The sequence below is a fragment of the Squalius cephalus genome (assembly GCF_949319135.1).
Source record: "Squalius cephalus genome assembly, chromosome: 15".
In the NCBI taxonomy this organism is placed as follows: domain Eukaryota; kingdom Metazoa; phylum Chordata; class Actinopteri; order Cypriniformes; family Leuciscidae; genus Squalius; species Squalius cephalus.
The window spans coordinates 18,187,164-18,203,351 of record NC_137136.1 but is presented as its reverse complement, the minus strand read 5'-3'; the positions used below and the strand labels follow the sequence as shown (position 1 = coordinate 18,203,351).

At 37.7% G+C, this 16,188-nt stretch overlaps 1 long non-coding RNA gene across 1 annotated transcript; it reads right to left on the bottom strand.

Annotated features, from left to right (window-relative positions):
* Window positions 1–10,579: 10,579 nt before the first annotated feature.
* LOC307172404 lies at window positions 10,580–16,188 on the bottom strand. Its single transcript, XR_013823706.1, has 3 exons — window positions 16,007–16,188; window positions 10,847–10,894; window positions 10,580–10,759 (listed from the first exon to the last, which is right to left on the bottom strand). It is a non-coding gene; the product is annotated as an uncharacterized lncRNA (long non-coding RNA).

Sequence of the window (16,188 nt, the reverse complement as noted above, 5' to 3'; positions counted from 1 at the left end):
ACACAATCACTTTAAAACAATCATTAAAATATATCAGGCCTCAGCCAAGCACAGCTCATCATAAGGGTTTGACTCTAAAAAGGTCACAGGGACACCAACTAACTGGGGCTTACCAGCAGGGTCAGGCTATCAGAGATTAGGCTGCCTATAGCAGAAAAATCATTCCTTTCACCAGTGCACGCAAACACACACACACACCATATTCCACGGATGGACACGGCACACTGTGAACACACCACCACCACTTAGAAGGGAATAGAGCCGGCCTCCCTGCCTTTGGCACCCAGATCCTGCGACACAAGAACAGAGCAATCTTAATAAGAGTCACTAAAAATGCACACAGAATAATTAAGGCGCTGAATTGCCCTATGTTGATTTAAATTAAACAACAAGACCCAAAATAAGAATTAACAAAACTGGAAAAGAAATGTACAAGGCCTATTTGCCCTCAAATTACAAGTCATAAATTAAACAAATAAATCAAACAAAAAGAGTTAAAGAAATGCAAAAGCAAGACAATGGATTTTAGTTTACAGAAAAATAAACCAAATTGATCTCAACAGTTTGCAGGAAAATACAGCAAACTGGTTAACAGTTTGCAGAAAAATAACCCAAACCGATCTCAATCAGTTTACAATAATTAACTAAGCAGCAAAACACAAACTAGAAAAATACAAAAGAAAAATAGTTGCATTTAATAGGATAAATCAAATAAACCACACAAAATAAATGCACTGCAAAACAAACCCAAAAAAAGGATAAAGCTCTTTGCAAAATAGAAAACAAAATAATAGAAAACAAACTATATTAGAATATGCAAAGGCAAAGAGCAGAGAGTATCACTTCTATTCAAATGTAAATAAAGACGACTTAAACAAAACCAAAGAAAATAGAAAATGTAAAGCAAAATCAACACAAAACAAAAGAAAATAGAAAATGTAAAACAAAATCAACACAAAACAAAACAGCAATGTTATCCGTGGGCAGGACGTGAAACGCGCCCAACTAGCAGTCGCAGCAGCAGTGCGAGATCTGCAGGAGAAACGAATCCGTTGATTTGAACCATACGAGAGGGAATGGCGATCAAGCAATCAGCTTACGCTCTCCAACGTTTTAGGGAGAGCACCAATGACAAATATGATGCGTGCATTAAGTCAAGTCAAGTCAAGTTTATTTATATAGCGCTTTTCACAACATAGGTTGTATCAAAGCAGCTTCACAGTAATAAATTAAAACAATACATCAATGTTTGTTTCTAGTGGAACGTCCACGTTTGGTAATGCTGATCAATGGTATCGTTGATTGATTAATTCAATTAAATATCCCCAAATATCCCCAACTGAGCAAGCCAAAGGCAACAGTGGCAAGGAACCGAAAAACCTAATGGAGAAAAAAAAAACCTTGGGAGAACCCGGGCTCAGTCGGGGGCCAGTTCTCCTCTGGCGTTTATGAACTAGAGACCGGATTTAACTGTAAGATTAAAAGTATTATATAAATGCCTGGCTGAAGAGATGCGTCTTTAATCTAGTTTTAAACTGGGAGAGCGAGTCTGAGCAACGAACAGTATCCGGAAGACTATTCCAGAGTTTTGGAGCTAAATGTGAAAATGCTCTCCCTCCTTTGGTGGATCTGGATATCCTAGGTATGACCAAAAGCCTCGAATTTAGTGATCTTAAAGAGCGCGATGGATTATAGGGCGATAGAAGATCGGTTAAATAGACTGGAGCTAAGCCGTTTAGGGCTTTATAAGTCAGTAGCAATACCTTGTAATTAATACGTGACTTTAAGGTAACCAATGTAGAGATGATAAAATTGGTGTTATATGATCATATTTTCTTGATCTAGTAAGAACTCTAGCGGCGGCATTTTGGACTAACTGTAGCTTGTTTATTGAGGATGCAGGACAACCAGCTAATAAAGCATTACAGTAATCTAGTCTCGAGGTCATGAATGCATGAACTAACTTTTCTGCATCAGAAACAGATAGCATATTACGTAGCTTAGCAATGTTTCTAAGGTGGAAAAAGGCTGTTTTTGTAACATATGAAATATGATTTTCAAAAGACAGGTTGCAGTCTAGTATAACACCCAGGTCTTTTACTGTAGAGGATGAAGTAACAGGACATCCTACTATGTTAAAGTTGTATTGTGAGAGGTTTTGTGGGTGGTTTTTTGAACCGATAAGTATTACCTCTGTCTTGTCTGGATTCAATAAAAGGAAATTGCGCGTCATCCAATCTTTTATATCTTTAACACACTCTGTCAATTTGGATAATTTAGCGTTTTCATCCGGCCGTGATGAAATATATATTTGAGTGTCATCAGCATAACAATGGAAACTAATTCCATGTTTCCTTATAATATTTCCAAGTGGCAGCATATATATTGAGAATAATAGAGGGCCTAAGACAGATCCCTGCGGCACTCCATAGTTTACTGGAGTTATGATCGATTTTTCTCCATTTAAATAAACAAAATGGTAGCGGTCAGATAAATATGATCTAAACCAGCTTAATGCTTGTCCTTGAACACCAGTATAATTTTGTAGTCGATCTAAGAGTATTGTATGATCTATAGTATCAAACGCAGCACTAAGATCAAGTAAAACTAGTATTGAGATACAGCCTTGGTCAGAAGCTAAGAGTAAATCATTTGTGATTTTAACGAGCGCAGTTTCAGTGCTATGATGCGGCCTGAACCCAGACTGAAACTTTTCATAGATGTCATTTTCTTGCAAGAAAGAGCCCAGTTGAGAGGACACAACTTTTTCTAGTATTTTAGACATAAAAGGTAGATTTGAAATGGGTCTATAATTTGCTAGATTATGTGGATCTAATTGTGGTTTCTTAATGAGAGGTTTTATAACTGCCAGTTTAAATGTTCTTGGAACATAACCTAATGATAAAGATGAGTTAATAATATTGAGGAGAGGCTCTTCCACTACAGGTAACACTTCTTTCAATAGTTTAGTTGGTATAGGATCTAATAAACATGTTGTTGTTTTAGATGAAATGATAAGTTTATTTAACTCTTTTTGTTCTATAGTTGTAAAGCACTGTAATTGTTCTTGCGGGGTGATAATTGAGGCAGAATTATAAGGCGCGATTGAGGATTGAACGTTTACAATTGTGGTTCTGATGTTTTCTATTTTCTCAGTGAAGAACTTCATGAAATCATTACTACTAAACTGTAACAGAATATTTTGTTCAGGAGACATCTGTTTATTTGTTAGTCTAGCGACGGTGTTAAATAAGAACCTAGGATTGTTATGGTTGTTTTCTATTAGATTGCGGAGATGCTCAACCCTGGCCTCTTTTAGGGCCTTTTTATAACGTGACATACTGTCTTTCCATGCGATTCTAAAGACCTCTAAGTTAGTTTTTTTCCATTTACGCTCTAAATTACGGGTTTCTCTCTTTAGAACATGCGTAGTATTGTTGTACCATGGTGCTTTACTTTTCTCTCTGACCTTTTTTAGTCTAATGGGTGCAACAATATCCAATGTACCAGAGAGAATGGTGCTCATAGTGCTAGTTAATTCCTCAAGTTCATCTGTTTGTTCGGGTTCACTGAGCAGCTGAGACAAATCAGATAAGCTATTTGAAAAATGATCAATGGTGGATGGAAGGATTGTTCTGCCTAATCGATAACGCGGCGCAGCATGATATATTACAGGGGTACGTAATATGCAAGTTACCATGTAATGGTCAGTGACATCTTCACTTTGTGGAATGATATCTATATCGGTTGGATCGGTTCCATGTGATATAATTAAATCGAGTGTATGATTAAAACGATGAGTTGGTCCGGTAACGTTTTGCTTAATCCCAAAGGAATTTAATAAATCTGTAAACGCAGCCCCTAGCGCATCATTTGAATTATCTACGTGGATATTAAAGTCTCCAACAATTAATGCTTTATCGAAATTAACTAATAGGTCTGAGAGAAAATCTGCAAACTCTTTTAGGAAATCAGCGTAAGGCCCAGGCGGTCTATATACGGTAGCCAAGGCTAGAGATAATAGGGATGTTTTTCTAACATCTAAGAGCGTAACATTTAGTACAAGTACTTCAAACGAAATAAACTTATAGCCCGTTTTCTGAGTAACATTGAGAATATCTCTATAGATTGTTGCAACACCGCCGCCACGACCAATCAGACGGGGTTCGTGCTTATAGGAGTATCCTGATGGAGTAGACTCATTTAGACCGAAATAATCATTTGGTTTAAGCCAGGTTTCAGTAAGGCAAAGTACATCGAAGCTATTATCTGTGACTATTTCATTTACAATAACTGCCTTAGGTGTGAGTGATCTAATGTTTAGAAGACCTAGCTTTAGAAATTGTTTTTGATTACTAATAGCAACATTTTCTGTTTTAATAACAATTAGATTTTTTCTAGATCCTGCAGTAGATTTATTATTTGATCTCACTAAACGAGGAATAGACACAGATTTTATGCAATGTTCAACACTATTTATATCAGTTAAATTGGTGCAGCAGAGACTATGATTTGGACTTTTGGTTACTAGTCAAAAGGTATTTAACGTTTTGGAGATGTTATCTGACAGAAGATCCGATCCGAATCTGCTTGGGTGTAAGCCATCAGCACGGTAAAGCCTAGGACGCTCCCAAAACAGATTCCAATTATTTACAAAGAGCAGTTTCTGCTCAGTGCACCATGACATTAACCATTCATTTAGCGCGAATAATCTACTAAACTTTTCATGACCTAGTCGGTATGTGGGAAGCGGTCCTGACACAATGATCGTTATATCAGGCGATGTGCTGCGTACCGTATCGATCAGATTCCTGAAGTCTTTCTTCAGAACTTCCGTCTGGCGCAGCCTGATGTCGTTCACCCCCGCGTGCAGGACAACAGTTCCGACGCGCTCGTTCAGAATCTCGGGAACGCGAGCGGCGATTTCAGAGACACGAGCACCAGGAAAGCAGTGACTATGCACCTTACTTTTATTTAACGTAGCGTGTACGTGTCGAACGATGGAATCGCCGATGATCACAGCATCGCGTTCTGTTTCGCGAAGAGGGGAGAAGCGATTTTGTGTTGATATCTCGAAAACCGGGAGGGTCGGAGAGAGTTTTCTTGGTCTAGACCTGACTCGCGTCTTCCGCTGCGGAATCCAGGCTTCGTGGTGGCATGTTGGAGCCGGAGTGAACGAGACCATGGCTGATCGCGACCTCGACCTCGACGCTCGGGACCGATGTTGAGAAACGCACGGAGTAGACGAGGTCGGAGTCAGCGGGTTAGTAACGTTAATCTCTGATTTGTGTGCATCGGCGCGTGATGTTTCAAGAGCCAAACGCCGGTCTATCAGCTCGGCTTGTCTCACTAAAAGGTCGTGGATCTGTTTCTCAACAGCTTCCAGCTCAGACTGCACAGCGTGCAGCTCAAATGTGTCCTCACCTGCACCAAAAGGTAGGCTACTTACATCTGATATATTTGCCATTTTAACAGATGGACAGTACGTTAAGTTAGCAACGACGCAACCAGTGATGCTATCAATATTAATACTAATTTATGGCTTAAGTCTTGGAAATAATCCGTCTTTTTAGTGGTACAGGTGTAGAGTAGACGCACGATAGGCGAAAAAAAGATGTTTGTTTGTAAATGAATGCGGAGAAGACGCGTTCAGCCGTGATCCACGGACGTAACCTATAAGAGTATCCAGCGTTGGATCACTAGGCTTGAGACGCGTCTGCTCAACAGTCCGCGTTGTAACTATGAGGTGAGGAAAAGTAGAAAATGTTCGTTGTAAGTGAGTTTAAAGAGAAATCAAGAATTATAAATCAATCGATGGAGCTCCAAAGACAACAACGCGTTCAGACGCGACGCATGCGCATTCGAACAGGAAGTGACAATTCCAGAAGTGTCAGGAGCGCACACACCCAACAACGGCAATCACAGCAGTAGTGCGAGACCCGCACGAGAAACGGAACAGCTGACTCGCACTTTACGAGAGGAAATGGCAATTAAGTAATCAAGAGCTTACTCTCTAATGTCCACACCTGATGCCGGAAGCAGCCACAGTACAGTGTTTGCGGCGCGTCAGTGACGTCGACAAATGACGTTGACCTCAAGCACAGGTCTATCGCACTTTATATCCCCATGGTGACAGCCAATTGGCTTATGATCCACATATAATTATAAGGGAATGTAAAGGGCCTTCCCACCACAAAAGCATAGACTTTAAGAGCATGGCTTAATTCAGTGTTATATTGTTTGAGTAAAACGTAGCCTACTTGGAACTGTAAGTAGAGTCCACTGAAGGCGAGCTAGATGAACCCAAGACAAGTGCAGTTTATTGATGTGAAAACTGATACAAACGTAGACATGGAAAACTAAACTAAAACATGACTCGACTTGAAAACAAACCATGAACATAAACTTAAGCATAAACATGAGCATTCACATGAACTTGAGCTAGACATGGACTCACCAAACAGCGGTTTACGGGGAACAAAGCTAGACCAGGAACAATGGAAACATGAGGGTTATTTATACACAAAGACTAATGACTTACAAGGAACACTTGTGAATAATCAAAAAATGAACCAATCACAAAACAGAACAGAGAAACACATGACGCAAAACTGTCCAGGCCTGTAAAAAGGGAGAGGACCTGGATAATGGCCTGGACTCTGGAGCGGCGACAGACTGCCAAGGAGCAGTGGCGGACCTGGGCCGTGGAGAAGTGGGTGAAACCATGGAGGGTGGAGCACTGGCGGACCTGGGCAGAGGAGCACTGGCAGACCTGCATCATGGAGTCATGGTAGACCTGGACCATGGAGCAATGGCAGGCCTGGTCTTCGGAGCAGTGTAGGGTCAAGCTCTGCATCCGCTGGAGCTTGGTACATATAGTCCCCCCCAAAAAAATCTCCAGGGGAAACTTGTATGGTCATGATGTGAGGGGACTCTGGCTTGGCGGCCACGATGGCTGGAGGCTCAGGCGTGGCGGTCATGACATGAAGGGGCTCTGGTGTGGCGGCCATGATGTGAAGGGGCTCAGGCTTGGCAGCCATGGCGTGACAAGTCTCAGGCTTGGTGCTCATTGGTATTAAAAAATGTTGGCTGAGCAGCCCTGACGGCCATGACATAAGAAGGCTCAGGCATGATGGCCATGACGTGAACAGGCTCTGGCTTGGCAGGCATGACGTGAGCAGGCTCTGGTGTGGCAGGCATGATGTAAAGAGTCTCTGGTGTGGCAGGTACTGTGGGATTGCAGGGCCCCTCATCCAAAATTCCCACAGTAAATGAAGAACCACTCAACTAGAGTGCAAAGTCAATATATACTGGGCCAGAGTCCAGTGAGGGGTTTGAATGGGCATTAGATAAGCCAGGTGCTCCTCTAATCCGGCTCCTCATTAAAACCACATGACACAATCCACAAAACTCCTCCACGTAGTTTTCCAGAGGACGATTCCCCTGGTGTAAACGCAGGAGACAAACTGCTGGGTTCATAGTAGACTGTCTAGCTTTCTGTAAGTAGAGTCCACTGAAGGTCAGCTTGATGAACCCTAATGTAATTTATTGATGTGAAAACAGATACAAATCTAGATGTGGAAAACTAAACTTGTAACATGACTCGACTTGAAAAGTAACCATAAACGTAGACTTAAGCATAAACATGAGCATTAACTTGTCCTAGCCCTTAATCGCTGTTTGGGGTCAAAATGACCCCATTGGACTTTTCCTTCATTTTTTAAAAGTGTTTCCTTCATCTCAGGGGCATAAAACTCTGTGACTTTTCCTAAATAATCTATCTAAACATGCACAAAAAAACTGGGCTTGATTTGGTTGTTCTAAAGGTGTGTAAACAGTGGGGTCAAAATGACCCCACATTGAAAATGAATGGAAAAATGAAAAAAATTAAATACTTTTTTTAATTTTGTTTGTCAAAAAAATAAAAGTAAATCCATTATAAATCTGAAAATTTCTACAAATAAACCAAGGTCTGGTCCTAGAGCATAAATAAAAAGTAGAACGAACTTTCTATCTCATACACACACACACACACACACACACAAACACACACATGTATGTGACTGCAACAGAGAGCATTTTTACAGAAATTGGCAAATAAAATGAACAAAACTGGCATAAATCTAAAAAAATTTACATTTAAATCAAGGTCTGGTCCTAGAGCATAAACCCAAAGTGGAACGAACTTTCTATCTCATACACACACACACACACACACACAAACACACACGTATGTCACTGCAACAGAGAGCATTTTTATAGAAATTATAAAAATGCTAATTTTTATAGCCCCCCCCCCCCCACACCCACACCCACACACACACACCCACACACACATTACAGTCATGTCTTGGTGGATTGTAATGTTACTGCAAATGTATAATAATTTGCAAAAGCAAGATAATTCAAAATATATCAGAAAACAACAACAAATTATAACTCTGACAAAACTACATATTTTTTATGTATTTCAAAATGTTTAAATAAATATTCACAAAATATATATCATAATGTTGTGAGAAGTTTAAGCATCAAGAAAAATGAAGTGAAAATGAAGGAGTCTCTATGGCCCTCTATTGGATATATGTGGTCACTCACTGCAATTTCTTTCTTTAATTATAATTTCTAAAGTTTTTCCACAAACCAGCAGATGTCAGTATTCTATCCCTAACACATAGAGCAATGTCCAAAAACTATTTAGATTTAATTAAGATCATCATTTAAGTGATTTTTTCTTTAAAACATCTTTTTTCATGAGCCAATGTATGGCCTAGTTATGTAATTGTGCAGTAAATAGTTAAAAAACTTCAAAATTTCCACAAAAACACAGCATAAATGTATAGTAAGAAGTAAATAAAAAAAATGATATATAGTTTTCCATATAAAAAATGTATATTTCCTTATGCAATCGCTCTTTAAAAGTTTGGGGTCATTCTGACCCCAAACATCTTAAGTGTTGTCCTTTTTTAACAGCGATTAAGGGCTAGACATGGACTCACCAAACAGCAGTTTATGTGTGTGTGTGTGTGTGTTTATATGTATGTATGCACATGTATATTCTGACATATTTCTTGCACTTATTTGGAAACAACAGCTATTTCTTTTTGATTATAGTTAGAAATGAAATGTATTTCATTGGCTTTATTCTTTGCTCAATGACAATGAAGTTGAATTTAATATAACTGTAGAAATAATACTACAAGTAACTTCAGTAATGATTGAACACAATTATTTTAGGTAGAAGTCTGTTAAATTGTTTATTGCAATAAAAACATATTAAAGAAGTAGGGGCTGAAAAAATAATAAAGGTAAACAAAACAGTTTTGTGTATTGGGTGTAAATGCTGCAAATTATTCTATTCAGCAGTCTATGGCTATAAATTTCACTGACAATTGAAGTTGTATTTAAATTGTTTTATTTGTTAAAATGATATGTAGATAGTAATGGAGTGATAATAAAAATAAAAATAATAATAATAGAAATGCCTCTGAGATTTAAAATATGTTTTGCATTGCCTTCCTTGTTATACTAACAAAGAAAATGGAAGAACTTTTTTTAACGAAGTTCCAGATCACGTTGGTAAGACACTGTTTGTTTGTTCAATTAATTTTACTGAAGATTCATTTTTAAACAAGACACAGTTCAATGCACGCTTTTCAGAGATACTGAAGATAAAAGATGCTGTGCTGACTATATTGGATCAGACAGTAATAGTGTCACTATTGCCTTATCTGTTACAGATAATTTAATATGTACTCACTTTACTTTCACTTTACTGAAAATTATTAAAGATGAATATGACAGTACGACAAAATATGGTACATTCACTCAATAGTTTACACAAAATACCACAAGTTATCCTTTGTCCTCTGTGGTAACTCCAAGTACCACATGGCTGAATTCCACCGGTTGCCATTTTTCAACATCAGATGTTTTCAAAACATTTCCACATTTGTAATGGCGGGGATGTATACTATTATTTTAATATGCAAAACCGTTATCCAGTCATAGCAGTGGGTGTTTACTTCCAAGTCTTGAAAGTGGCACCCCTATCAAAATGTGATCAAAAGAGTGTTTCAAAAACTGAATAGACAATAGCCTATTAGTTCTAAATTAGGATGTTTTTAATGAAAAATTCTTGCTAACATTATAAGTAGACCTCAAAGAACATCATATAATGAAAAAAAGCATTTATAAATGATAAAGTATTTAGAAAATTCAGTTATATGAAATCATATTACAGTATAAAACATTACACTGAGAGTATTACCCAAAACATTTGTGTATAACTGACTCTCACCCCGTAATATAATTTGAGATACTAAATTAAGACTTTCTCAAAGACTTATTAAAAAAAATATCACCAGAAAAAAAGCACATTAAAACACAGTAATTCATTTAAATCATCACACATCTCATCTGGTTTGCATGCAGAAGCTTCTGTTTGTTTACACCAGCTGTTGGAAGATAAAGTTCAAAAATTCATTTGGCCAAAAAAAAAAAAAAAAGAAGTAAATGTATTCTTTGAATCATGTGCATATTTGCAGATGTGTGCATACTGCATTTATATGTGTGGCCATGTTATGAAGTGAGTTAATAAAAGTTTGAAAAACATACAAAAATATGGCAGTGCAAGAAGCTACATAGAATATATTGTGAAGTGGTTTACAAAATTATGTCAGTCATCATGTGTTGCAATAGTTGCAAGGTCATGATTCATGTGTTAAATTCAACAAAGAATTGAATGGGGCATCAAACCCTGCAAGAGAAAGACTTTTGTTAAAACACTTGATCAAGTACATTTGTTGTATATATTTTGTCAGGACTTACCATAAATATCACTTACCTCCTGAAATTTCAGAATAAGATACGGAAGACCAGCAGTCCAATTCAACTACAAGATACAAAAGTAAGTACTTTACCATGTGATCAACTTCTACTGTATCATCATGATTTGGCAAAGAAGTTACAATAAAGTCTTTATTTTCAACATGAGGGCTCTCATCACCAAAATTAATTTCAACAACTCAGAAGAACATTAAAATCCTAAATACATTTACATTGGTTGCCTTCCCTTTCTGACAGTAACAGCAAATCTTACAATTGCAATAAGAACATCACTTGAATTCAATCATTTGAAAGAAAACAGCAGCAAAATAAAAAAAAATGTAAGTTCAGTGTAGCAGGGGAGGGGCCTGTACCATGATGGTAGTTGAACAAACTCGGGGTTACAGGATTAGTTTTGAGTCGACAAAACCAAACCGATGCGATCAGGCTTTATTGGTATGGGGTGAGATTTCGGTCACAATTCTGCGCGCTAGATCACATTTTGAGCGTGCAAAAGGGCATTTCGCACGCGCGTGAACTGAGTTTTGCGGAGAAATGTTCGTCTCGCAGATAAGAAAATATTGCGAGCGAACGAAAATCAATTTTGCATTTAAAATAAGTATTTGGATGTGCGCGGACGTTCTCTTTCGCGTGTGCAAAGTTTCACTTTCTTGCTCCTTTCATACCAGCCGTGAGCGCTCTCTAAGCCCAGACGGCTCGCTTGCTCAACACAACCCAGCGTTGCAATATGCCATAATTCCAGCCAATCAGAGATGAGACTGCTAAATTCTGATTGGCTGGCTTGAAAACCAATCACAAGACTCCCTGACTCACCGATTGCGGAAGAGAACTAGTGCAGTTGAGTAAAGTTGGCAGTAAATTCACAGATTAGAACTTCCCGGGTCAATAACTTGTATAAATATCGTTTTGCATATTTTTTATGATTATTATTTATGAAAAAAAATAAAAAAATTAAAAAACTTCACTGTATTGTTGGCAAATTCAGTTCACACATCACTGCTGTCCTGAAGGTTATACAACAACACTTATTTTGGTAAAATATATATTTTAAATTGTATATACAATTGTACTGTAAATGTATAATTTTTATGATTTTTATGAAAAATATTCAATAACTTTACTGCAATTCACTGTATTGTTGCCAAATTCAGTTCACACATCACTGCTGTCCTGATGGTTATACTACAACACTTATTTTGGAAAAAAAAAAGTATTTTTTTTTAAGTTGTATATACAATTGTAAATTTATGACTTTTTTTAATGATTTTTATGAAAATATTCAATAACTTCACTGTAATTCACTGTATTGTTGCCGAATTTAGTTCACACATCACTGCTGTCCTGAAGGTTATACTACAACACTTATTTTGGGAACATATATATTTTAAATTTTATACAATTGTAAATGTATAAATTTTATGATTTTTATGAAAAATATTCAATAACTTTACTGTAATTCACTATATTGGTGCCAAATTCAGTTCACACATCACTGCTGTCCTGAAAGTTATACTACAACACTTATTTTGGGAACATATATATTTTAAATTTTATACAATTGTAAATGTATAAATTTTATGATTTTTATGAAAAATATTCAATAACTTTACTGTAATTCACTATATTGTTGCCAAATTAAGTTCACACATCACTGCTGTCCTGAAGGTTATACTACAACACTTATTTTGGGAAAATATATATTTTAAATTTTATACAATTGTAAATGTATAAATTTTATGATTTTTATGAAAAATATTCAATAACTTTACTGTAATTCACTATATTGTTGCCAAATTAAGTTCACACATCACTGCTGTCCTGAAGGTTATACTACAACACTTATTTTGGTAAAATATATATTTTATACAATTGTAAATGTAGCATTTTTATGATTTTTATGAAACAGATTAAATAACTTTACTGTAATTCACTGTATTGTTGCTAAATTCAGTTCACACATCACTGCTGTCCTGATGGTTATACTACAACACTTATTTTGGGGAAAATATATTTTAAGTTGTATATACAATTGTACATTTGTGATTTTTGTATGATTTTTATGAAAAATATTCAATAACTTCACTGTAATTCACTGTATTGTTGCCAAATTTAGTTCACCCATCACTGCTGTCCTGATGGTTATACAACAATCGAATCTGTGAATTTACTGCCAACTTTACTCAACTGCACTAGTTCTCTTCCGCAGTCGGTGAGTCAGGGAGTCTTTTTCACAACCTTCCCCAGAAACTGAGGCCTCTACCTCAATGGGCTTCAGAAGAAATGTGAACAAGGATTTAAAAACCTTGACATAAATTACAGTCAGTCCTGTGTTTGTAGGAAGGCAAGGAACTTTTTGTGATTAGATGAGCCTCTAGAAAACTTGTAATGATCATGTTTGTGGTGGAAATTTGTTTTAGGTGGAAACAGATTCAGTCAGGGCCCTGTACAAAAGGAGTCTTGAACTATACTGCACACTAAAGGAGTCTCAAACTAGACTGCACACTAAAGGAGCTGGACTGTGAGCTGAGGAGGCTCCAAATAAAATAAATAAAATTAGAGATCAAACACATGGATAAAACTGACCTCAGTATGTGAACTTATTTAACCAAGTAACACTTTAGTATGAATATTTATTAATGCAACTTTCTCTTGCTCTCTTTCTCCCTCCCATCCCACAAAACCAATAAAACAGTTTGAGACCTATCTTCAGTTTCAATGTGCTTTTATTAAGTGTAATATTGTATGGTGATTGCATCTACATCTGCACCAGCTGGGTGGTCAAGTGTGATCGGGTCAGTTTCATCGGGGAGAAGCTGGTTTTGTGGTGGTTCTCGCTCTGTTCTACTGGTGGCTATATTGTGCAGAATGGCACATGCAGCCACTATCTCTGATGCCCGCTCTGGTGACTCTTAAGAGCTGAACACAGTTGAAATGTGCCTTTAGGAGGCCAAAGGTCATCTCTATCTTCACTCTGGTTTTACTGAGGGCCACACTGAAGCGGTGCTGTGGCCCTGTCTGAGGGTCATGATAGGGGGTTATTGTGTAGGTTTTTCTATCTCAGTTCAAATTAACAGTGTTTTGTACTGTACCAAATTTAACTTGCTTTCCTCAAAGCGCTGACACAACACAGACTCATGGAAAATTCCTGGTCATGCACTGGAGCCAGGCCATTTGGCATCCAAACTTGTGATTATATGTTCATGACCACAAGTCATCTGCAGATGAAATGTTTAGTAGATCATTGTTATATATGTTAATGTTACTATTAATTTAAAGATTCATCTCACATAAAATAATCATCTCACATGTAGGCTATGCCTACTTGAACATTAAGGCTGTGAAAGGACTTCCTATTAACATAATCTGCCTCATGTTCCCCTAGAGCAGTGGAACATGTGTGCAGTCTATTGCTCAAATAACTCTAGGGAATCCTATCATAAGATTAACAGAATAATAATAAAAAAGATTTAAAATTATTCTTAACATGTACTGTATTGTATAGTACATTTTAGATATTTGCTTTTTGAAAAAAATAAAAAAAAGGTGTTCATGTGATGTCGTCCTATCAATATATCTTACCGGCAATTTTATAAAAGCCCTCTTTTATGGACATGGTCGATAAATGTCCGGGGAACACTATTAATGAAACTATTCACTCCTGCAGAGCGACCTTGCGAATGGTTCGACAAACCGTGTTTTCCCCTAGCTTCTGTGCGTCACCCACCGTGCAAATGTACAGTACCACTTGCAAAAAAAACGCAACGCAATACCATTTGCGGTACAGTAAGTGCATGAATTCGACGTGTCAAATTCTTTATGTGCGGCTCAAGAAAGATAAGACATTCCTTCCGCGGAAAATCTGTCTCTTTCATACAAGTAACTATCAGGAAACTAAGGCAAGGGGATTTTGTCTGGCTAAAACTCTTTCTCTACGAAGTGCTCGTCAAACAATTTGCGCTGAGATGTCCACCGGATTTGGAAGAAAAGGTGAAGCCATTGCAACAGACTGGGAATTAGTTACGTCACCTATATGTTTCTTTGCTCACAGCTGATTGGTCAAACGTCAGTCTGAGATCTCGAATCCAGAACAACCTGCCCCGGAGCAGGTTAGCCGTGCAGCGTAAGATACCATGGCAACGAACACCGATTAAAGGAGAACTCCGGTCAATTTTAACATTGAGCTCATTTTTTTGTACATTTGGAGTGCTGTCAATACAGAGAACAACGACAAAAATCGGTGTTGCCTACACCGAGTTATTCTATTTTTAAAATTTGCACCCTGTTGACTTCAATGGGGCAAGTACTAAACCTGCTTTTAGCCTCTTAACATCCTTGATGTGTCATTACAAGTGCACAGAAAATGTGAGTGATTCCTTCTGAGTGAACACGAGTGAGTCTGACTGCAGTAGATGTGAAAGAAATGTATAAAAATGATGTTATTTAAGCCAGCGCAAATACCTTTGTTTACATCCTGTTTTTCGGTTTATGTCCAAAGTAGTCGATTGCAGAGTTCACATGCATAGGTTTAATACCTATGATCACGCGCGTGAACTCGGCAATCGACTACTTTGGACTTCAACCGAAAAACAGGATGTAAACAAAGGTATTTGCGCTGGCTTAAATAACATCATTTTTATACATTTCTTTCACATCTACTGCAGTCAGACTCACTCGTGTTCACTCAGAAGGAATCACTCACATTTTCTGTGCACTTGTAATGACACATCAAGGATGTTAAGAGGCTAAAAGCAGGTTTAGTACTTGCCCCATTGAAGTCAACAGGGTGCAAATTTTAAAAATAGAATAACTCGGTGTAGGCAACACCGATTTTTGTCGTTGTTCTCTGTATTGACAGCACTCCAAATGTACAAAAAAATGAGCTCAATGTTAAAATTGACCGGAGTTCTCCTTTAAAGCCGAGCTACTTTCATAGTACCTAAAACCCAGGGTTGGCGGAAACTAAACTGAAACATAGCTGGCTAGCCACCTAATCCGGCTTCATGGTACAGGCCCCAGATCTAGGTTTCTGATTGGATTGGACCACAGTACTGTATGTTTAGGATCTCTTCTTTCCAATAAGCTAGTATGACATGTTGTTAAAGAACAATTGGCGTGTTAAACAGTGTTAAACTTTTCAAGACCCCAGTTGTGGACTTACTTTGGCTGTTGACATTGCGTTTTTTGAAATAAAGAATCACACAGACAATCAGTGATATGAGGACACACAGAGACACTGTTGAGACCATCACTACTGCTGTCAGATTAGTTGTCACTTCTGCACTCGCATCAATGTTGCCTTCAGTCTGGACAACAGGACTGTAAGCTGAGGTGGACACATCT